This window comes from Cornus florida, unplaced genomic scaffold (assembly GCF_030987335.1).
Source record: "Cornus florida cultivar Cherokee Brave unplaced genomic scaffold, ASM3098733v1 CherokeeBrave_3.0.0_Hap2_Chr08, whole genome shotgun sequence".
NCBI lineage: Eukaryota > Viridiplantae > Streptophyta > Magnoliopsida > Cornales > Cornaceae > Cornus > Cornus florida.
In genome coordinates this window covers 39,346,760-39,370,956 of record NW_026775578.1, presented here as the reverse complement: position 1 = coordinate 39,370,956, position 24,197 = coordinate 39,346,760, and the positions used below count along the sequence as shown (strand labels likewise).

At 33.8% G+C, this 24,197-nt stretch overlaps 1 long non-coding RNA gene across 1 annotated transcript; it reads right to left on the bottom strand.

The window, feature by feature from the left end:
• Positions 1 to 13,266: 13,266 nt before the first annotated feature.
• On the bottom strand, positions 13,267 to 22,290 carry LOC132271403 (uncharacterized). The gene is made up of 3 exons (XR_009469709.1): positions 22,076 to 22,290; positions 14,323 to 14,526; positions 13,267 to 13,893 (listed from the first exon to the last, which is right to left on the bottom strand). It is a non-coding gene; the product is annotated as an uncharacterized LOC132271403 (long non-coding RNA).
• Between the last annotated feature and the right edge of the window lie 1,907 nt (positions 22,291 to 24,197).

Below are 24,197 nucleotides of genomic sequence, written 5' to 3'. Positions count from 1 at the left end.
AAATTGATCATTTAGTTTAATCAATCATAAGTTGAGCAAGTTAACCTAATAATCAGATCTAGTTTATTAAAGGAGTTAATCATGTGAGATATATTTTGTAATTGGCTAATTTTAATGTCAAAACAAGTCCGATCGAGTTATAATTTTTCAGTACGAAATTTCAAAGATTAAAGATTGGATGCGGATTTGAAGAAGGTCAAGTGTTCATGGTATACTACACTCCGAGATGATGAGAATAACGTTATAAGAAGTTTTGAGAGGTAGTGAGAACATTTAGGAAGGGTTTTGAAAGGTTCGAAACAAGGTTTTACATTCTGTCCATCTTGAACTGGTTCAAGATCTATCGAACAGGTTCAACTACATCAGAATGCTAAAATTTCAAGACTGACCATCTTGAACCGGTTCAAGAGGGCTGAACTGGTTCAAGAATCCGTGGGATTCCTTACTGTCCATCTTGAACCGGTTCAAGATGGCTGAACCGGTTCAAGAAGTCCTAAATGCATCAGGTTTCCAGTTTCCTTCTTCTGATATTTCCTTTTTGATCCCAACTTCCTTCTAAGTCCTATGCACGAAATTTATCATATTTTCTGAGGGATTAAGACTTTCAAAACTCTATATAAACCTTGTCATATACATTGGTTTATGATGGCTTGAGGGAAAATCAATTCTATATTTTGAGAAAGCCTTCTAGAGAAAGAAAATTCAGAAAATCAAATCTGATTATTCTGAATTTATTTATGAGAGCATACACATATATTCATGAGTGATTTAGTGGTGTTGTTCACTATCTCATCAGAATCGGAGCTATACTGAAGATTCAGATATTCCAGATGAGAAGCAGGATTTAATTCTTCTACAATCGAGTTCAAATCTTGAAGAACAGAAGTAAGCGCTATCACACTTTGAAAGGATTGGAGCATTCGTGGAGTGCTGTCTGATCTACCTGCTACTCTTCTACAAATATCAAGTGTAAGCCTGAGATCAAGTTGTTGTTGGACGGGGAGTCGCAAAGTCAAAGGATCGTCAGCGGTTAGTGTGGTGTAGAACGATAGGGTGTGAGCCAGAGTCAAAGTTCAGTACACTTTGTTTCAAACATAGTGGATTGGTTTACTTTGGACTGCATAGTCCACGAGGTTTTTCCCATAACAGTTGACGTATTTTATCAACTAGGGTTTCCTCGCTAAAAATCCTGGTGCAATCTCTCTAAACTTAACTTGCTTTACTTTTCAGTATTTATATTTATGATTATGAATGTTTAATTGATCATGCAATTTAATCAATCATAAATTAAGCAAGTTGACCTAATAATCAGATCTAAGTCATTAAAGGAGTTAATCACAATTAAAATCAACTGTTTCCGCACCCGCGTAACTCTTGTTTTACAAATCACAATTAAAATCAACTAATTGTTTCCACACCCCGCATAACTCTTAATTTCACGACACACGATTGAATGTCAAATATTAATGACTTCACTCACATCATTCCTAAGAGAATTTGTTTGATCCTCCCACAACTTGTGTTAACAAGTTATATGGATTTGCTGCTCCAGTAGTACCACTAGAAGTCCCTTGTGAGAAGTCCGACTGTGTCAAGGAAGCATGAGAGTGCACCCCATCATATATGACTCGAAGGTTATCGGAGGTTGACCACTCCACTCTCTTCTTCGCTCTACATTTTATCGCACGACACCTAAAATAGCTCCTGCAGAAGTTCAAATCCAAATTAATATAGACGATCATAATGCATGCATCAAGATTAGTTCAATTAAAACATACCATGGAAATTTAATTAGCCATATATTTAGTTATACACACACACATACTATATATGTATGCATGGTTATGTTTCCCTAGTATTACACACAATGTGTCAATGCTCACGGTGATATATAGCCGTCAAGCACTATAACTCAGAAAGTCGTCGTTCAAGTCTTTGTAGGGGCAAGTTTGTTTCTAGTCCCAAAAAAAATAAAAATAAAAGAGACTCTATTTAGTAAGGTGTATAATATATGTGTGTGTGTGTGATCGTGTAAATTCATGCACATATATACAAGAATTTTTGTACCTGTGTTTTGCGATTTTTTTAATGAACTTCTGGCCATATTTTCTCCATTCATAACCATCCTCAGGTATATTGATGCCTCCGCTCTTCATATGTTTGCTCTTCTATAGAGAATCCCACCCCAGCAAATTCCCAAGTAGAAGACGCAAATAATCAGTTGTGAAAGATCCACGAATAGCCACGTATATATGTATACTAAATTAATAATTAATATGCTTTTGGGTTACAACATTTTTCACGCCAAGCCACTAAAAGTAATAAATTATACAAAGCAAATTAAAGATGAATGTCTATTTACTATGTAGCAGTGTGTACACACACACACACACTGTTTGAGATGTAGAAAGAACCACTTTGGCTTTGGGTTTGATTGCATCTCCATAATGATGATGATTGTAGACTGTAAGGAAAAATATATCAATATGGGGCAGGGAAGGACCGAAAGGAGGTATAAAGGATAGCAAACAATAAAAATATAAAAATAAACGAAAAAGTAACTAAACAGTCATTTCTTACGTGAAAAAAAAAAAAAAAAAAACTCACTTACATAAAACAAATAAATAATAAAAAATCATGGAGCAAACTAATATCAATTTAGTATGCTTGTATATAGATATATGATGATATTATATGCGTATATATATGAGAGCTTGATATAATATTTTTTTTTAAAATTTTACAAAATTCCCCTTAAAATTCTCCTCCTAAAAATATCTCCAACGCTTCATTTCTTTTCTCTTATACTTTTTTTTTTTCAAATTTCTTTGATCCCTCAAAAAAAAAAAAAAAAAAAAAAAAAAAAAAAAAAAAAGGAAAGAAATAAATTGCATTCCTCTTGTTCAATTAAACCCTAATTTTCCTTTCCAAAGTTTCTGTAATCTTTCTTTTCTTTTATTTTCTTGGTCTTCTTCTTTTGTTTTTCTTTTCTTAAAATTTCTTACATGCACATGTATAATGCTTGTGCAGTAATTTTCTTTTTCCCTTGCTCTTTAAATTTTACTGCAATTCTATAAACTTAATGTTCGTATATTTTTTGCATCTTTAAAATTTCTATTTTATATATATATATAGTATTTGAATGTTAATGAACAATAAAAATGTAAAAATAAAAGAAAAACTAGACTAAAGGTTCTATTTGATAAAACCGAAAATTTTGAGAGTTTTTTTTTTTTTTTTTCAGCGGTTCATTTCATAAATTTTTAAATACATTTCTATTTTTGTATTCTTTTTTTCTGAATTTTATTTTTGTATTCTAATTCTTTATTATGATTTATTTTTTCATTCTCAATAGTTGAGCTCCAAAAGGAATTTTTCTTTCACCCAATTTTCAGAGCTGATTTTTTTTTTTTTTTTGGGGGGGACATTTTTATGAATTTTAAGCTACGAGTGAAGTGATCTGTCACTTAGAATTTTAGTCCATTTTTAGTGATATTTAAATTACGTTATCAAACAAACTTAATTAAATAATTAATTTAGAATAGTGTTGGAGTTGTCCAACACCACCAAAATAAAATCGTGGAGCAAACTTAAATTATTCACCCAAGGGGGAAAAACCATGAAACAACTTACAAAACAACAAATCACGATACCCTTCTATACTGTAGCAAATCCAAATCTGCACACCGAAGAATATCAAGAGGATGTCATGGGTTGTGACTTTGAGAGAGCTTGGGTTGTGACTTTGAGAGAGCTTAGCTGCTTCATGGGGCAACCTCTTTACACACACACACACACAAAACTCTCATATATATATATATATATATATATATATATATATATATATATATATATATATATATAGTTGTGTCTCAAATTCTAGTGAGAATTCTATTTTGGAAGAACCCAACTGATTGTGCTTTAGCGGAACTGGTTGTACCTGGGCAGGATGGTTAGATCGATGTTTCAAAGTAGCGTAACTGGTTGCATTTTAGCATAACCAGTTACGCTTTCCTGATATGCATAAGATTAATGGTTTCCTAATCAATTTTGGAAACAAGATGACTTGGGAAAAATGCTAGCTGAAGATTTAGGGAAGAAGTTATGTTTGCTATTTTAGAGTTGAAGACTGATATAGTAACTCCTTGTAGGCAAGTTGGGGAATACTTATCCAATAAGAAATTGAATTTTGAAGACTTTATAAATAGATATGGGTTTTGGTAGAGAAAGAAGAGAAAAAAGATGTAAGGAGTTTAAGGGTAAATGTTGTGTGGAGAGATGTGAGTATATGTAATTTTCGAGTGTATACATGTAGCCTAAAAAAAGATGATGAGTGAGTGAGTGTGGTTTTGAAATGTGGTTATAAATTCTCTTCCTGATTCATAATAGTGAAAATCTCCCTCTTCATGGACGTAACCCTAGAGTTGGGTGAACCATGTAAAATATTGTGTTGTGTGTAGATGTATATGATTGTTATCTTCATCTATGATTGTGTTGATATGATGTGATGATGCTTCCGCTGTGTGTGATGAATGACGGATTTAACTCTCAACAATAGTCGACCGCTATGTAGGTTGGAGGAAGTTAATTATCCCCAACAACTGGTATCAAAGCTGTTAGGCGCTGAATGTTATATATTTTAGCTCCTTAACTTGCATGTTTTGTTCTCTTAGTAGTAGTTTATTTGTGATTTTATATTGTTATATTATTTTTATTTATTTCAGGGCTTTAATTGTAAAATTAGTCAAGATCAGTGATTCCGAGCTTTAAAAGATGACATTCTGTGAAACCGAGCAATGTTGAAGATCCAAGTCTAATTATACTTAAAAAATAGTCCAAAAGAAGTCACAAGTTGATGAGAATGGAAAGAAGAAGAAAAGGAAAAATCATTCTCCAAAAAGGAAACTTTCGCCAAAGTTGGTAACTTGAACCCGTTTTGGTAATCTGACTGTATTTCTCTCATCGAGTGTCAAAACAGCTAAATTCTCACTTGAGGTTGAAAGAAAATTTGAAGAGCTACAATTTTGTATTTCACTAAGATTCTATAAAACAGTTGTTTACCTTGTCAAAATTGGGCTAAAAGTCTGTACGAATTTTGGAGTCCTTATTTGGCAAAATTTCTATGTTATCTTCTATATAAAAAAAGGGAACTTTAAGGCTGATCTTTTATTATTTAAAGGGAGTCCTCTATAGCATTGAAGCATCATACAGATGAGCTTGAAGCTGAGATCAAAAGAGAAACATTCAGAAGCAAGGAAGGGATCAATCCATGGCGATGAAGATGTCTTCCTCAACTATGAAGAATTCTACTCCAGTCGTGCTTGGCTAAACGCTTTGCTAGGATTGTGATGTAGCCTTAGCTTGGCACACTGGTTTGATTGTATTTATTTATTGGAGAACAAGTATTATTATGCATGATTGTGTAATCTATAGGGTTTTTAATTGACTTTTCAATAAAAATCGATTTTAAAGTTTTAATTCAATTATAAATATGTTTCTATCTTGTCTTAGATATTTTAATCTTGTGATTGAATACAACTCATTCACTTCTTGTAGTTGTGAATGAGATGATTATACAATATTATTTTTCTGAATATAATGTTAGAGATTTGATAGATTATGCCTAGAAAAGATAGACTATGCTACCTCCTAGAGTAAAGTAGTTAGGTAGATGGTTTATACCAATCGAAGATAGTCCATATTTAGTTTTAAATTATATTATTTTCTAACTGAATTAATATGTGCTTGTAGCCATGATTAATTCCCAATGCTTGTTATATGTTATATCTCCAATAATACAATGCAATTGACTAGTGGTGTGACGTCAGTGGTGAAGTCATACCCCTAGATCTCTCTCTCTATTGTCTACATTCTATTTAATCATTGTTCTTTAGTTTATTTTATTTTTCTACTCAGATAATTTAAAATTAATCATCACAATTTAATTATCCTACTTTCAAGTTAATTTGAAATTTAAGAAATCTATTGACAAACTTAATTTACACAAGTCCCTTAGATACCACACCCTTACAAGTAAACCCTATCTGCAAAGATTCGTGCACTTACGAGTGGTACATATAAATCTCACAACAAAAGCCAATGGTAAGCTAGAGCCTGTGGTTGGTTCTGAAGATCGATTAATACCTGAAGATTATGTGAAGTTTGTCAGAGCAGAGAATGATCGTGAGGTACTATGAAGATTCAAGCAGAGTTGATAATGACACGAATGTATGAAAAAGGTGATAACGTGAAGCCCGTAAGGAACAAGTCTTGGGACAAGCCGGAGGATGCTTGTTTTCAAGATAGGGCGAAGGTGATAGGGGTAAAAGCTCACCAGGAACAAGTTTTGGGGATAGGTCAGAGAATAGGTACTAGTTCTTAAGATGGGGCAAGGATGTGAAGAATGAATGAGTTTGTTCTAAGCCTGATAAAGAGCAAAGGGGAATATGAAGAGTGAATAGGAGAAGTTTGTTAGTTTGAGCCAGAAAAACAATTAATGAATATGAGTTTAAAAATTGGTGGGTTATCATGCGTAGGCAATTGAACACCAATGGGGTGGATAAAAAAGATAGAAGAAAAAATATGATGAAATTTGATAAAAAGTGGAAATTGTTAGAGTGTTTCTCAATTTTATTATGGTGTTTTGGTTGTGGTGAAGCATTGAGGTGGAGTTATGAAGAAATCTTCATTCATATGGAGAAGCATGTGAAGATAGAATTTTGAGTCAAGGTAGAGATTGTTAGATTTGTGGCTCAAATTTTGGCGAGAATTATATTCTAGAATAACGTAATTGGTTGCGTTTTAGCGGAACTGGTTGCGCTTGAGCAGAATGGTTGGATCAATGTTTCAAAGTAGCGTAACTGGTTGCGTTTTAACGGAACCAGTTGTATTTGCCTGATATGTGCGAGAAATGGTTTCCTAATTAGTTTTGGAAGTCAGAAGGCTTGGGGAAAAAGCTGAAGATTTGGGAAAGAAACTGTGCCTACTATTTTAGAGTTGAAGAGTGATATGGTAACTCTTAGTGTGCAAGTTGAGGAATACTTTTCTAACAAGGAATTGGGTTTTGAAGACTTTATAAATAGAGATGGGTTTAGGTAGAGAGGGAGATTGAAGAGAAAAAATGTAAGGGGTTTAAAGGTGAGTGTTGTGAGGAGAGGGGAGAGTATATGTAATTCCCGAGTGTATACGTGTAGCCTAAAAAGAGATAATGAGTGAGTGAGTGAGTAAGGTTTTGGCATGTAGTTGTATATTCTCTTACTTGATTCATAATAGTGGAAATCTCTCTTTCCATAGACATAGCCTTAGAGTTGGGTGAACTATGTAAAATATTGTATTGTGTGTGGATGTGTATGATTGTTATTTTCATATATGTTTGTGTTATTGTGATGTGATGATACTTCCATTGTGTGATTGAAGAGGAATTTAACCCTCAACAACAATCGAGCATTAAGTGAGTTGGAGGGAATAATTATCCCCAACAATACGATATGGATGTGTGTATATATATGTCTATGTATATGTATATATATATATATATATATATATATATGAGAGTTTTTTCTCTCTCTACTTTTTCTCTCATCTCTCTTTAACCCTTTAGCTGCCTTCCTTTTGTTCTCTCCCTTCTGCTTGTTCCCCACTCCCTCCATGGGAATGGGGAGGTGTCGATCCTTGCCGCCCACCGCTTAATAAACTCGGCGTATTATAATAAGTTCGTTCAGTGGGTGGGTTTCACGCCGTTTCGCTGTTGTTTTGCTTGATCTGCTCCTGTTTGGCTTGTTTCTGGCTCGACGAGGTGGATCTTTGTTTTGTTTCCAGTTAGATCTCTGATCTATGTCGGGTTTTGTTGTCCCCGCCTTCTTGTGCGGGGTTTGGGTGGTTTTTCCCCCAGTTGATAGCTCATTGTGTATGCAACCTTAGAGCTGTTGCCTTGATGATGGCCTGACCTTTAAGTCACTCCTGTTGCTGCTCTTCTCCCGTGGTGGTCTGCTATTATGTTGTGGCTTATTTCTTAACAAATCTGGAGCCTGTTCTTCAGTTTTTTCTTTTATTGTTTCATGATTTGTTTGCCTTTGTACGGACATTTATGGCAATGTTTGTAGATGCCGTATGACTATTTTTCTTATTGCCAGGGTTAAAAAAAAAAAAAAAAAAAAAAAAAAAAAAAAAAAAAAAAAAGGAAAGGAAAATTAGTTAAACATGGAAACCATACATAGAAACCGAAAAAATAAAACCCAAAACTCAACAACTTCTTTTTCCTATAAATAAAAGGCATCGATTTCATTTACCAAAAAAAAAAAAGGGTTCATATACTCTTAAGTAAGGACAAACAATATTTACGTCCTCACTAGTGAGGATCTACGATATACTCACCGTTGATGTGGACCAATAATAAATTGACATATGATCTTTAATTACCAAATTTGGTCTACATCAGCGGTGAGTATGTTGTCGATCCTCACTAGTGAGGACTTAAGTATTGTCCAATAAGTATATATAGAGAATGGTACGGTAAGTATAATTATGACCAAATAACCTGAGTCTTTAAATGTATGAATTTTGCAAGATCTAAGTTTAAGTTTGTAACCGTTACGGCCGTACTTAGCATAGCTCAACATATATATACAATATTTTCTTTTCATGAGCAATATAATTATGCTGCACTAGATATTGTTCAGAAATGGCATTTCAAATCGCAAGCATGAAATCGAATCAAGGTTTTGTTTGGAGACAATTTGCATTTTCAAAAATAGTATATGATGGTTATATATATATATTAGGTGTAGAGACTAGAGATTCTCACCCTTGAAGACAAATCTCTTTGTGTAGAGATTCTTAGGCTTTTGAAGCATTGATATCCTCTTAACTTACAATAAGCTTAAGGAAGTTTAAAAGCACAATTTACCTTCTTAAAACTTAATAGATAGTGATTTAATTGTGCTGAAAATCTTCGTAAAAAAGAGAATAAATTACAAAGCACAAAATTTTGAACAAATATTGGTGTGCAAGACTTAAAGATTAGAAGAAGTCTTTGAGGGTAAAAGAATGAGGTAATTATAAGATAAAACTCAAAAACTTGTATTGACAAAAAGAAGAACAATTATATTTATTTGGTAATTAATACAATACACAATAACTAATAATAAAGAAACTTGAATTCTCCAATAGAAGATAGGTTATATTTATTTGGTAATTAATATAATACACGAACCAATTCATTAAAAAATATATATTACTAATATAATGATATAGAGAGCCTTTTTTTTCTATTGGGGACGTTAGACGACTACCTTAATTGCCTCATGGATAAGCTGCCCCTGACAATACACTTCAAAGAAATATATAACTAATATAATAAGATATAGGGCCTTTTATCATATTGGGGGCCTTAGACGATCGCCATAATTGCCTTATCGATGAATTGCCCTAGACAACCTTAAAATATATATATAATTTATATATACTGAAATATGAAGCCTCTTCTCTTATTGGGGGCCTTAGGTGATCCCCTTAATTGCCTTATAGTTTGATAAAATGATTTTGTATATAATACCCTATATATAGACAAATCCTAGAATCATAGCACATTCTACATTCCTTATGAGTGCCCCTAGCACATCTTACAAAAATAAGATTGCCCTTAGCACCCCTACAACCAGAACTACGTATATCCCCAGTCTTTCCTTTTCTCATAGAAGTTAGTTTTCTTATTATTTTTCTTACACACATGCCTCTACCTAGGCTTGAACACCTCTCTTTGAAAAGTAAGGATGGTATCGCTAGGTCACTGATTTGTTAGTATCTCGTAGAAATTCTTGTTGGACTAGGAAAAGGATTACATTCAGGCCCATGCTACTGGGTTGAACGATCCATTTTCTTGGCACGGTCCTAATCCATAACTTCTTTTTTTTAAGTTAAATTTCATATATATGAACAAGGTAAGTACAGAGACCAAAAGGCAATGTTTGCCCAAGGCTAGTCAACAACAACAAGGCCCAAATGGAAGAGGCCCAGGTTGGCCTATACAAAACCGTTAAAATAGGTCCACATCACATTCCATTAGCTATGGAGAATTGTCTTCCACCTTCGTCAGCGGTATAATTGGTCAGGCGGCTATGGAGGTAGCCGGAAAATCACATATGGAAGCTCCCATTCATAACTTGAACTTAAAACCTTGACACGTATTGGGTTGCAATTGACACTTCTATTGTATAAGTGTGTGTGATTTAAATTTAATTGATGGGGATTTTCCCCTCCATAGTATTTTACCCAAAAAACAAATACCGCATGTAAAAGAAGAAATTTTTTTTTCCTGAAGCCATTGCCTCGCTATGGGTTGAGCCGGCTTATCAACAAAGTAAATTTTTTTGCATTAATAAGCGATTGCCTCCCTATTGATTGAACCTACCCATCAACAAAGTGTGCTGACTTAAACACAAAAAGCATTTCAATTTCAAGGCAGTTATTTCTTTGTCTTTGCCATGTCCGCGAGGTCAACAACTTTTAATATAAATGGGCATGGAGTACCAATCATTCCACATCTCTCTCTCTCTCTCTTGATATATATATATATAACCCGGGCACCTCGCACCTTATCAAGCAGCGATTGTGTCTCGCTCTAACATCAATTGTAAATAGTCTTGTATAAAACATTTGATTCAAAAACTTAAATTATTAAGAGTTAATTCTAATCCATATATACCTATTTTATCCATTTCAAATTCGAATTGAACATGGAACAAAGTCCCCTTAACCCTAGACCACAAAGCTTTCGTCATAATTGCTAATGTAGTATTTTTGTGTGACTCCAATAAATAAGATAATCTCTCTCTTCTTTTAAAGTGTAAGTAGTTCATAACAAAAACCTATCCACAAATTTATCTTAAATGTAGTTTTAGTTTATTTTCTAAAGCGGATACATTGGGTTGGGATTTGGAGTCCAATAATATGTTTTCTGTGAAGTCAGCCAATAACTTAGCTTACAGCCTTATGGGTTGTGGGAGCAGCTCTTCGATTGCACCTGATTCACCTTCTAGCTGTAAGTTACTATGGGATAGTATTTGGTTGTGTAAAATTCTGCCAAAATTACAGCATTTCTTGAGGAAAAGTTGTAAACTTGCTATTCCGGTCCGTGAACGCTTGATTGTTCATGGTATGAGGTTGTGTGCCCACGTTGTGGTTCAGCGACGGAATCTATTGAACATTTGCTTTTTCAGCATTTCTATTCCGTTCAGGTTTGGAAGCTCTTTCCACTTCGATTTGACTTTGCTGCAGACCACCCTTCTTCTTTTAGTGCTTGGTGGTTGAGTTTGGCTTACCAGTGGGGGCCAAAGGAGGGGGGGTCAGATTTGCTGAGGTTTGTCGCTTGTTGTTGTTGGTTTATTTGGAAGGCTCGCAACAAACTCATTTTTAATGGGGGAGCTCTGGGATGCTCACCGGGTGGTTGGGTTGTTGTGTTCATTTTTCTTGGAGTTCAAGAAGGTCTCTAATTTATCAAATTTGCATTTGTCAAGCAGTCTACTTAACTCTAACCTCCATTCGCATTCGTGTTCATCCTCTTCCTTGTCACATTGGCTGCCTCCGCATCTAAGTATTGTTAAATGTAATGTGGATGCGCCATTTTCTCAATCTTCTCAAGTGGGGGGAGGTGGAGCTATCTTTCGAGACTTGTCGGGCTCTATTTTGGAGATTGTGGTTTTTTGTCCGTTTCTGGCTTCGAATGCGACTTCAGCTGAGGCTATATGTCTTTGTAAAGCCGTCTTATGGACGTTGTCTTTCCATTTTCATCAGATTTGGTTTGAATCTGATTCGTTGGCGGTGGTTAAGGCTATTTTGGCTGTCTATCTTGGGCCAATTGATATTTAGGCCATTTCCTATGATATTCAAGTAACGCTTCGGAGTTTTTCCTTATCATGTCTTAGCCATATCCATAGGCATGGCAATGAGGTGGCTAATGCTAGCATATCTTGCAGCGCTTTTCAGAATTCATCTTTCTAAGGACGTTATTCTTGCCCATATTCCGCCTGATATTCCTCTTCTAGCAGCTAAGAATTGTCTATTTTGATTTGTGTTGTTTCTCCTTGTTTGTCAGGTTAAAAAAAAAATTAAAAAAAATTAAAAACTCTCAACATAACAATATATCAAATTATTTGGGTCTCCCAATATTAATTCTATTTTTTATCCTCCTGTTTCAAGTTAAACCTTAGTAGTCCAATGCTATAAATATATACACACACACACACACACAATATTTAAACTTTGCATCCCAATTCTTGACCTCGATAAATTATAAAACCATCACTATAGATTTTTTATTTTTTTTCCTTGGCAATTTAGAAAAGAGAGACTCGAGGGCACACTTATTCGAAAAGTTAGACGTTCTATCTACTAAGTATTACAAGAGAGATTTGTCCTACATCGAATTCAAATAAATAAATAAAGGGAAAAAAAAGAGGTATATAAATATCTTGTTTTTTAGCTGTATGAAATTTAATCTTGTATAATATGACAATCTAATAAGTGTTTTATAAAAATTATCCATCAATTTTAAGGGTATCATGTATGGATCGACAATTTTCTATTAAATATAATCCCACTTTAGTATAATAATCTAGGTAAAAAAGTTTAAAAGAACATAGTAAATTTTTTAATATATTAATCAATTTTAAATGTATACACGTGGATCACTTGATTATGAAAATTCAGAATTTTGTAAGACTTCTATATGTATTTAGCTAAAAAAAATTTGTTCTGAAGTTAAAACAATTGTACAAACATTTACAGTTCATTAATAATTATTCTTCAAGAAACTTTATAGTTAAATTTGTCCCCCTTTAATATTTATCAAATTAGAGTGGTGACCTTAATTAGCTGAAATACAGGTAAAACTACACAAATTCCTTTACAATATTGGATGACATCCTCGAAGATTTTAATTATAATTTTGTCATAATCATGAAAAAAAGAAAATTGTAAAAACCAATATTCTGGTTATCTGCATAGACAAGTATACAGTACAGATACAGAATTTATTTTTGACTTGTTTTAAGGTAGAGATGGTATATATATATATATAGAGAGAGAGAGAGAGAGAGAGAGATGATTGCAGATCAAATATTAATGTCTTTAATTACTGAAAAAATTATTAATGACTTAGCTTATGATACATACTTTCAATGAGGCTTGAACCACTGATTGATACCATTAGGCCACTAACCATTGGCCTAAGAGAATTTGTTAGATCCTCCAATAGGCACAAAACCACACAATATTATTTCCATCACTAATATATTAATTTACTACAAAATGTTTTCGTTAGTTACGCACTTTTGTGCTACGAATTATTTCTGTTACAAATACAGTTATTTGTTACAAAATATTTTCTTCCATGGTAAATACAAGGAAATTTACTACGAAACCATCTTTGATAAGCGAGTCTACTACAAAAATATCCGTGGTAAATATTAGTTAATTTACTATGAATTAAATTCATAATAAATTAATAAGAGAGAATTTACTACGAAATGAAAATTTACAACGAAATTATTTCCGTAGTAAATATCCTATTATTTACTAGGAATTTGATTTCATAGTAAAATATTCCGTAACTAAAAAACTCTTTTCTTATAGTGTTCAATCTCTTTTTTAGAAGGAGAGACCATTCCATCCGAACTAATGCCAATTGCAGATTGATCCTCCAAAACTTGTGTTAACAAGTCATATGGATTTGCTCTTGAAGTAGTACTAGAAGTCCCTTGTGAGAAGTCCGATGGTGTCAAGGAGGCATGAGAGTGCACCCCATCATACACGACTCGAAGGTTGTTGGGCTCTGAGGTCAACCACTCGGCTCGCTTCTTCGCTTTACATTGGCTCTTGCGACACCTAAAATAGCTCCTAAAAAAATGCAAATCCAACTTGATATCATAATGCATCAACAACCTATAAAAATATAATAATAATAATAATAATAATAAATTAACCTTCCCGAAAAAGAAAGAAAAAAAGCAGAAATGTGTGCTTTTAGCCAAGAAAAAAAAACAAAACATCATATATATATATATATATATATATATATATATAATTGGAAGATTCAATCCTTATATAGGAATGGCAAAAGCACTATTTATCAAGTTGTTTTGTTGATCATTATAGGGTACGTACGTTTCACAAAATATTGTGCAGCATGAGGCACAATATATATGGTCCTAGCTAGTAACTCTTGCAGTGGTATTCAATTTTCAAATAATAATAATAATTACAAGATTGTATATATAAGATAATGTGATGGAAAGTCGTGCACAATAATTGAAAGTATTTTTGTACCTGAATTTTGCGATATTTTTTATGAACTTCTGGCCATATTTTCTCCATTCATAACCATCGTCAGGTAGCATCAATCTATTATTATTATTATTGCCTCCTCTGATCTCCATATCTTGCGCTTCAATAAATCCCTCCTCACCTTCCCTAGTAGAAGGTCTGATCACGCCCCGCTCCTCCCCGAAGCGTAAGATGTACAACAAAAATCTGCTTAATAACAGTAATACAACACGTAGTCGCTCAAAACTCATAACCAAAAATACCTTCACTAATTAAGCATTTACGTGTAAAAAGCCTAATATACAAGTCATATACTCCGTATACTTCTGAATTTTCACATATCTCACATGAGTTCTGGACTCTTATCAAACAGGTGTCTTGTTCTCAAAGTCCGAGTATAGGATCAAACAATCCCATAAACACACATATGGCTGAGTTTGCACATTACTCACCCAGATGATCTCGCACTACCTGCGCATAATAAGGACACGGCCAATCCAATGGCCATAACACGAGGTGTAGTACACTTCAAAATAGGCTGATTCCGTACCATGCCTAATAAAATCATATAGTTAATCCTAGACTATTTCTCTGACTAATCAAATAGTATCCATCAATCTCCGAGTAAGTGTAACCTCAACTCATACACAAAATCATGGTTTAACAATTGAACACTCTGGTTTTGCAGGTATTAGTTATAGTTATATGTGGTTGATAGTTAGTTATATATATATATATATATATTGAATCAAATATGAATATATACCACTTCACTACTTATATATATATATATATATATATATAGGGACGGAGCCAGGATTTGAATTCAGGGGAGAACTACCAAAAAAAAAAAAAAAAAAAAAAAAAGGTAATTGGAAAAGAAAGCTGATAGAATTTTGAATTTGATTTTTTTTTTTTTTTAAAGGAAATTAAAGAAATTTAAAGAGTAAATGAGCAAAGAAAAAAAAGTTTATAGAATTTTAGAAACTTAATATTTGTATATTATATAGGGCGGGGCCAGGCCAGGGGGCATGTGCTCCCTAGGCATATGCTGGCTCCGCCCCTATATATATATATATATATATATATATATATATATATATATATATCAACTTGTCTTAAGTTTCTTGAACACTCTTTATCTCTCTCCCTTCGTCTTCCTCTCTTCCTCTTTCTCACGCCTAGTTGTTGCCCCCTCTTTCTTCTACTATATCACATGTTATTGGAGTTGCTGCACAATCAATCGGATGCTTTGATACTAGTTGTTGTGGTAGAAACCCAAAATAAACAACGTTGTTCGATAAATAATCAAGCAATCACGAAGAATAAAAAAAATTACACACAAGAATACAAGATATACATGGTTCACCCAAATCTTAGGTTTACATCCATGGAGCACACCAAATAATTTCACTATGAAAAAGATGAAAAATTACAATGAAAAATTTTCTCTCAATCTCTCTCAATTGCTCTCTTTTGTATTGGCACAAATTAATCAATCATACAACGCGTATGATGATCCTCTCTTTTTTCTTCTCACTTTTCTTCACACCCTAAAATCTAATTAGAGTTGATATATATAGAGTCACAAACTTGTCCTACAAGAACTTGTCTTTTGTAGAGTCCAAAACCAATAAGAAAGTTAAAAAAGATCAGAAAACTGAAGTTTCCGTACTATTAAATCTTCCTAAAAATTAATAAGACTCCACAAAACCACAACAATCTCCCACTTGGAGGTTGGTGCACTTGTAAACCCATTCCATCTTCTTCTCATACATGTCTTATGCATGTTGGTGCGCTTATCTCCGTCTTCAAGCTAGAAGACTAACTAAAACTGTGCACAGCTTTAGTTTCTCCATGGTCATTGTCTTGGTCAACATGTCAGCTGAATTGTTGGTGCCAAGTATATATTTTCTCAAGTGTCAACACCCCATCTTCTAACAAAGATCTGATGAAGTGATACCGAAGTCCTATATGGTCCTTGAATGAAATGTTGAATTCTTTACTAGATGTATCGCACTTTGATTATCGTTGTGCAAAACATTCTTCACATGTTCGAATCCCAACTCTGTCAACAAACCTTATAACCAAATCATCTCTTTGCTGGCCTCCGTCATCGCCACATATTCTGCCTCTGTAGTAGATAATGCTACAATCCTCTTTATTTGCAAAACCCAACTAACTGTAGTTGTACCCACCGTGAACACATACCCGGCAGTACTTCTTCTATGGTCCACCTCACCAGTAAAGTCTAAATCTATATAACAATGTAGCTTCACCTTGCCCCTTTTGAAAATAGGCATTTGTCTGTGATAGCCCGTAGATATCTCAATATCTACTTCACTGCTTCCCAGTATAGCTTGCCTGGATCCTTCATGAACTTACTTACTGTTCCCACTGCATATACAATGTCCGATCTTGTACACACCATGGCATACATCAAACTTCTAATGGCTGAGGCATATGGAATTTTAGCCATGAAGTTTTTCTCATCTTCTGTCTTCGGACACTGATCTTAAGAGATAATCGGAAGTGACTAACAAAGGGAGTACTCACCGCCTTAGCATTATTCATGTTGAACCTCTTCAAAACCCGTTCAATGTACTCAGCTTGAGACAACTATAAAATACCTTCTGTTAATCCTCATCCCAAGAATTTGTTTCGCTAGCTGCACCAAGATCCTTCATCTCAAATTCACTAAACAATTACTTCTTCAATTTGCTGATTTATCAGAACTTGCCACTAACATGTCATCAACATATAGTAGATGGATAATGAAACTTGACTTAAATCTCTTGAAGTAACAACAATTGTCAATATTGCACTTGTTATAGCCATGTCGCTTCATAAAACCATCAAACTTCTTGTGCCACTGCCACGGGGCTTGCTTTAAACCATACAAGCTTTTCTTTAACTTGCACACTAGTTTCTTTTTCCCTTTGACTGAGAAATCCTCCAATTGTTGTATGTAAATCTCCTCCTCTAGGTCACCATGAAGGAAAGTAATTTTGACATCTAACTACTGAAGGTGCAACCCCTTTGCTGCAACAAGGCTAAGAATTGAGCGAATGGTACTCAGTTTCAAAACCAGGGAAAATGTCTGTGTAGTCAATGCCTTGCTCTTGCTAAAAGCCTTTGACCACCAATCTCATCTTGTATATCTTGGAACTATCGTATTCCTCTTTTACCCTGTACACCCATTTGTTGTGAAGAGCTTTCTTCCCCATGGGCAACTTGGCTAGTTCCCATATTTTGTTGGAGATAAGGGACTTCATCTCATCTTCCATTGTAAGCTCCCGCTTGCTAGCATCTTTAACCTAACATGTTTCATCATAGCATTCAGGCTCACAATCATCTGTGAGTAACATATAATCCATATACGCTGATTCGGTACATGAGGATATGCGGACCTTTTGGGTGCAGGCTTAGGAGTTGGAATCTGCAGTGAACTATACTCTGTGAGTTCTGGCCAAGAACCCTCATCTGTCTGCTCTGCTATAATACCCTCTGGCTCATTATCCAACTCAATAAACTCAGGCTTACTCTGTACAGGACTAGTTGACTGTGCTGCATCTCTATCTTTGTACATCATATTCTCGTTGAAAACTACATCTCTACTTCTGATGATTTTCCTGTTCTGATTATCCCAAAGTTGATAACCAAACTCATCTCCGTCATACCCAATGAAGATGTATTTTAGTGACTTGGGGTCGAGCTTTCCCCTAGCATGGTCACTAATATGTGCATATGCAATATAACCAAAAACTTTCAACCATGAAAGATTTACCTCTTTGCCACTCCATACCTCTTCCGGTATTCGATGCTCCAAAGGCATCGATGGTCTATGATTAATTAGTAGGATGTTGTATTGACTGCTTCTGCTCAAAACTATTTGGGTAGACCTAAATGTATGTGCATGCTTCTGGCTTTCTCTGTCAATGTTCGGTTCATCCGTTCTGTCACCCCATTCTGCTGTGAGGTTCCTTGCGCAGTCCTCTCTAGCTATTCTGATCACATTATCAAAACGGAACTTCTTGAACCCGGTGTCTTCATACTCACCATCATTATCTGACCTCAACCTCTTGATCTTCAAACCTGTCTCATTCTCCACCATAGCTTTCCATTTCTTAAACATATCAGATACCTCAGATTTGTGATTTAAAAAATAAACCCATACCTTCCTCGTGTGGTCATCAATGAAAGTCACGAAATAGGATTTTCTTCCAATGGATGAGACAGTGGCTGGCCCCTAGACATCTGTGTGAACTAACTCAAGTTTTTCCTTTCTGAAAGCTCTTCCACTCTTCTTGAAATTGACTTTCTTCTGCTTACCCAATACGTAACTCTCACAGAAGTCAATATCAATTACCCGCATGCCTGGTAGTTTCCCCTTCGAGTACATAATCTTGAGCCCCGGCCCCTATCACTCATGTGACCTAGTCTATGGTGCCAAAGGCTGTGATCTTCTCTATTTTCTGCAACTGTTATAGACCTACAAGCACTGGTAATTGTTTAGAGAGTACCAGATTTCCTACCATGTGCAATGGTCATAGCGGCTTTAGAAACTTTCTATGAGTCTCCATTGAAGGTTGTAACAAAACCTTCATCTGACAATTGTCCCACCGAAATTTGATTATTCCTCAAGTCAGGGAGTCTCACATCCTTCAACTTCTAAGCTGACCCATTTAACTTGATTTACACTTTTGCCAACGATACTGCAAGGCTGATCATCACCAAGATATACCTTGCTAAGGTTATCCGGTTCATAGCTATTAAATAGCTCTTTGCTTGAGGTGCCATGAAATGATACGCTGAAATCTAAAACCCGGCCATGACTCCATCTTGCTCTCCAAAGAGTATATCAATGCATCATCTGATCTTTTGAGACAACGTTTGCTTCAATTTTTCTTTCGGTTCCCTTCTTTGGAAGTATGCGATCAACACAGCAATGTCCCTTCTTTCCGCAATTCCAACACTCAATGTCACTGAGATTTATGGTATTCCTGGAATTTTACGACTGTGTCCTTCCATTCCTTGACTTGGATCTACTTCTGTTTCTATTATTGTTGCCCTTCTTCTTATTTGAACACTTGCCTCTACTTTCAACATTCAATGCAAATGGTGGAATTTCCTGTTGTTTGCCTTCTAATTTCTTCAGTCAGAATCATGCTTACAACTTCATCAAACTTCAACTTGGTCTTCCCTGCAGAGCTACTAATCACTGAAATTATGCCATTCCAACTCTCAGGTAAACTGCCTTAGAATTAGCAGTGCTCGAACCTCATATTTGAAGTCGATATCAACAAACTCTAATTGCCCAACTATCTCGTTGAACGCATTTAGATGTTCATTGAACTTACCACCTTCAACCATCTTTATGTTGAACAACTTCTTGATCAAGTGCACCTTGTTCGTTGCAGAAAGTTGTTCATACAAACTAGAATGGGTTGCAATGAGAGACTTCATCGTCTTCTTGTTCTTGATGTTAAAGGCAACTGACTTTAACAATGTCGATTTGACGGTGCCAAGAGCCATCCTATTAAGTAATTCTCATTCTGCATCCTTTGTATCCTCTAGCTTCTCTCCCAAAGGGCGCTGCAGATTTTTCTAAAACAAGAGGTCTTCTATTTGCATCTTTCAGAAATTGAAGTTTGTGCCATTGAACTTCTCGATCATAAATGTGGATGTCTTATCTTCTGATGCCATTACTTCCACTCGAACAGACAAATTTGATCGAAAGACTTTCGGAATTTCATCAAACACCTTCTGTGTCCTAGGTTCTCAACCAAAGGCTCTAATGCCAGTTGTTGGAGTTGCTACATAATCAACCGGATACTTTAATACTAGTTGTTATGGCGGAAACCCAAAATAAATAATGTTGTTCGAGAAATAATCAAGCAATCACAAAGAATAATAAAAATCACACACAAGAATACAAGATATACATGATTCACCCAAATCTTAGGACTACGTCCATGGAGCGCACCGAACAAATTCAATACGAAAAAGATGAAGAATTACAATGAAGAATGTTCTCTCAATCTCTCTTAATTGCTCTGTCTTGTGTTGGCACAAATTAATCAATCATACAACACATATGATGATTCTCTCTTTTTTCTTCTCACTTTTCTTCACACCATAAAATCTTATTAGAGTTATATATATAGAGTCTCAAACTTGTCCTACAAGAACTTGTTTTTGTAGAGTCCAAAACCAATAAGAAAGTCAAAACAAATTAGAAATCTAAAATTTTCATATAATTAAATCTTTCTAAAAATTAATCAGACTCCACAAAACCACAATAGGAGTAAAAATGAAAAGCTTCCAAAAGAAGCTTGTAATATATATCAATTACCCAAAAATAAAAAAGAAAAATAAAAAAAAAAAGCTTGTAATATATATATAAGTCCAAGTCAAACTCGTATAAATTACATGTTTTTTTTTTCCACTAACTTAGTTAAAACCCCATTCAATAAATTAATTTATTAAAAAATAAGGATATTACACTAAATTGTCCTCGTCATGCACGAAATGAATATATATACAGTCTACAAGCAAGACATGCGTGTGTGTGTTTGTGTGTGTGTGTGTGTGTGTGAGAGAGAGAGAGAGACACACACACACATATATAAAGTCTACAAGACATGCATGTGTGTGCGAGAGAGACAGAGCAATGGGTTTCACAAAATACATAAAGCCAAGATGCATTTTGTGGGCTTAAATCATATGTGAAATACAAATATAAAACAGACATATATATATATATATATATATATATATATGTCTGTTTTATATTTGTATTTCACATATGATTTAAGCCCACATATATTTTACCAGCCTTTTTTCGAAAAAAAAAAAAAATTGATGATAATGACTATGCTTAAAATTAACTAGGAATAAAGCAAGAAGTGGTAGGGAATGGGATATATATTTGGAGGCGAACCATAAGCTAGAAATATATATGTGTGTGTGTGTGTGTGTGTGTGTGTGACTAAAGAATCACAGAACAAATTAGTATATCCAACCCCCACCACATAAACATAGAGCAAATTAATTAGTATTTTTGTGTATTAAAATATGAGTATCGTTCTCTTACTGAGAATGAATGGCTGTTCATGAATTTATTTTTTATTTTTATTTTTGTTAAGTAAAATTTATATAGAAGAACAGAGAGAAATTTACAGCAAAGAGAATTTATGTTCATGAATCTGTTAAACAGACTATATCCTTATATCAATGCCTGCTAATAATTAACTTTATTATTTAACATACAGTACGTGATGGATAAAAAAGTATTCTAGCTATATTCAGCCAGATCTATCTATGTATATTAATTGACCATCAAACTTGTATCATATACAGTACACTTTCACAGTTTCCTCTCTCTCTCTCTCTCTCTCTCTCTCTCTATCTCTCTCTCTCTATGTATAGTCACCATTCAATGATTTGGCAAATTAGTAGATCTGTCACTCTTATCGGGATCCGTAGCAACCTATGCAAAATTAACCCCTCACATCACAAAGGTTATCCTTTTTTTTTCTTTTTCTTTTTTCCTTCCTTTTAATAAAAGTAAATATATAATTTAAAAAGTGGTTCACTCCAAATCCACATAAAATACTGGAAATGCAACAATTTCATGTATACAATATATATTTATATATATAAAAAGAAAAAAACTGCCTATAAGAAGGATCAAGGATGTACAAGCTTAAGTGAGAAACAAACTAGTAGTAAATCAAGAAGGAAGAATACATACATAAATGGATGAAACTCTCAGAACTATACAGAAGAAAGCTTCTTGTTCAACCTCAAATCCACATCTAGAAAAACCAGAAATGAAGAGAGGGAGAGGGAGACGGAGAGAGAGATCGAGTTATTGTCTTTCATCCGGGGAACATAGGTTTGCCATTTCTATGAGGTCAAGTTTAGAGTTGAGATTCTCTAAGTTATCGTGTTGCACCGAATAGGTGTGTTGTGAGCCATCCGATGGATTACAAGACAGAAGACAATATGGAAAACATTGAATAAGGAAGGTCAAGTGTCTTTTTCAAATTTTAACATGTGGCACAAATTTTATAAACACTCCATTTGAATCTTTTTCAATCAGCTTTTATTTATTTATTTATTTATTTTAGAAGGATAAATTTCCAAATATATCACCTATTCCTAATTTTAATTTTACCTACTTAAATAAACTTTTCAAATAAAATTCATTATATTTTTGTCACTATAAAAAATTAAAAAATATATATTTTGATGACCAAAATTACACATAATTACTTTATAATGACCTTAAAGTCAAGAAAGGATGCTTAGTAACCAATATTGAAACTTAATTAATATTAAGTGACCATTTAAGGATAATTTGGTCAAAAACATTTAAATATTTGATAAATATTTTAAGAATAAATTTTAGATGACAAAATTGACATCCAATACAAATAATAACTCATTAAATTCATCCCCACTCTCTCTCTCTCATTCAACGTTTTCTTTTTTCCTTTTTAGTTTCCAATTTTCAATTTAAAAAATTAAGATTTCTTTATGAACATTCTCTTTTCCAAAGCACTCCACCATAATCGCAAAACATAAAATTTACAATGACAAATCAAGAAAAGAAGTTTCATCCCAAAATACTCTTTATATAATATTTATAGAGGCGTCCTTCTCACTTTGTTGTTTTAATATTTTTTTTTTTTTCTGAATGATTCTAAGGTCAGGAGTACAGAATGTGGTTTCTTTGTTAGTCAATTTAAGTAAGTGTCTATTTAGTTTAATGTACAGGATAAATTTATTCACTTACATAATAATATATTATAAAAAGGTTATTTAGGTAATGAATCATTAAATGGTCACTTATTAATAATTAAGTTTTAAGTTTGATAACTATTCATTTTTTCTTATCACTTTTCATCAATTATATTTAATTTTGATCACCAAAATATAACTTTTCCAACTCTTCAAAAACAGAAGAAAACCATCCCATCTAAAACTAAAATAAAACGTATTACGTAAAATAAAACAAAAACGTATTACGTAAACTACTAATTTGCGGACCCTCCAAATAAAAATATAACTTTTTTAATAAATAAATATATATATATATATACACACACACTACGCTACACTTGATTGCATGTGAACACCATTATTCTTACACCACCTTGAAAGTTGGAAAAATAAACTAAACTAATGAAGAGGAAACGACAAGATCTTGAGAGGACATGTGCAAGTGATGTCACCATAGTGACGTCATCGCTTACGCAATTGCTTATCTGGTACTGTTTATCTGCTCTGGCGGCTATTTAATTGTGAATAAATTTTACAGACTTTTCGTATATCTTTCATAATTATTGTACAAATGTACCATGCAGCGTAAACAATATGGATGTTTAATACCCCAGCGGCCCTAGCAGATCGAGTTGGTGAGAGGGGACCACTAAATTTAGTATTTGGAAGTGGGTTCGTTTTTCCTTCAGCTCTGTAAGTTTTTTGACTTCGTTGCTACTTTTATTGTGGGATCGGAATAGGTAACTGAGGGTTTCCCTAATAGTTATAAGTTTGAAGGACGAATAATTACGAATAATTACGAAAATTTCCACATCATCAACAAAATAATAATAATAATAATAATAATATTGATGTTTAATTTTAGGTAAATTACACTAATATCTTTTAATTTAGTCAAATAGAAAAAGGGAATGACATAATTTCTTTTTTAAGAATATTTTATTTATCTCTTCTTCTTTCTTTTTCATCTAAATTTTTTCCATCCTACCAAACAGAACATAAATTTAATCAACAAATTTATCTAAAAAAAAAATATTAGAAGTATTGTTAAACACACGCCTCAAATCTCAAAGGATATTAAAATAACA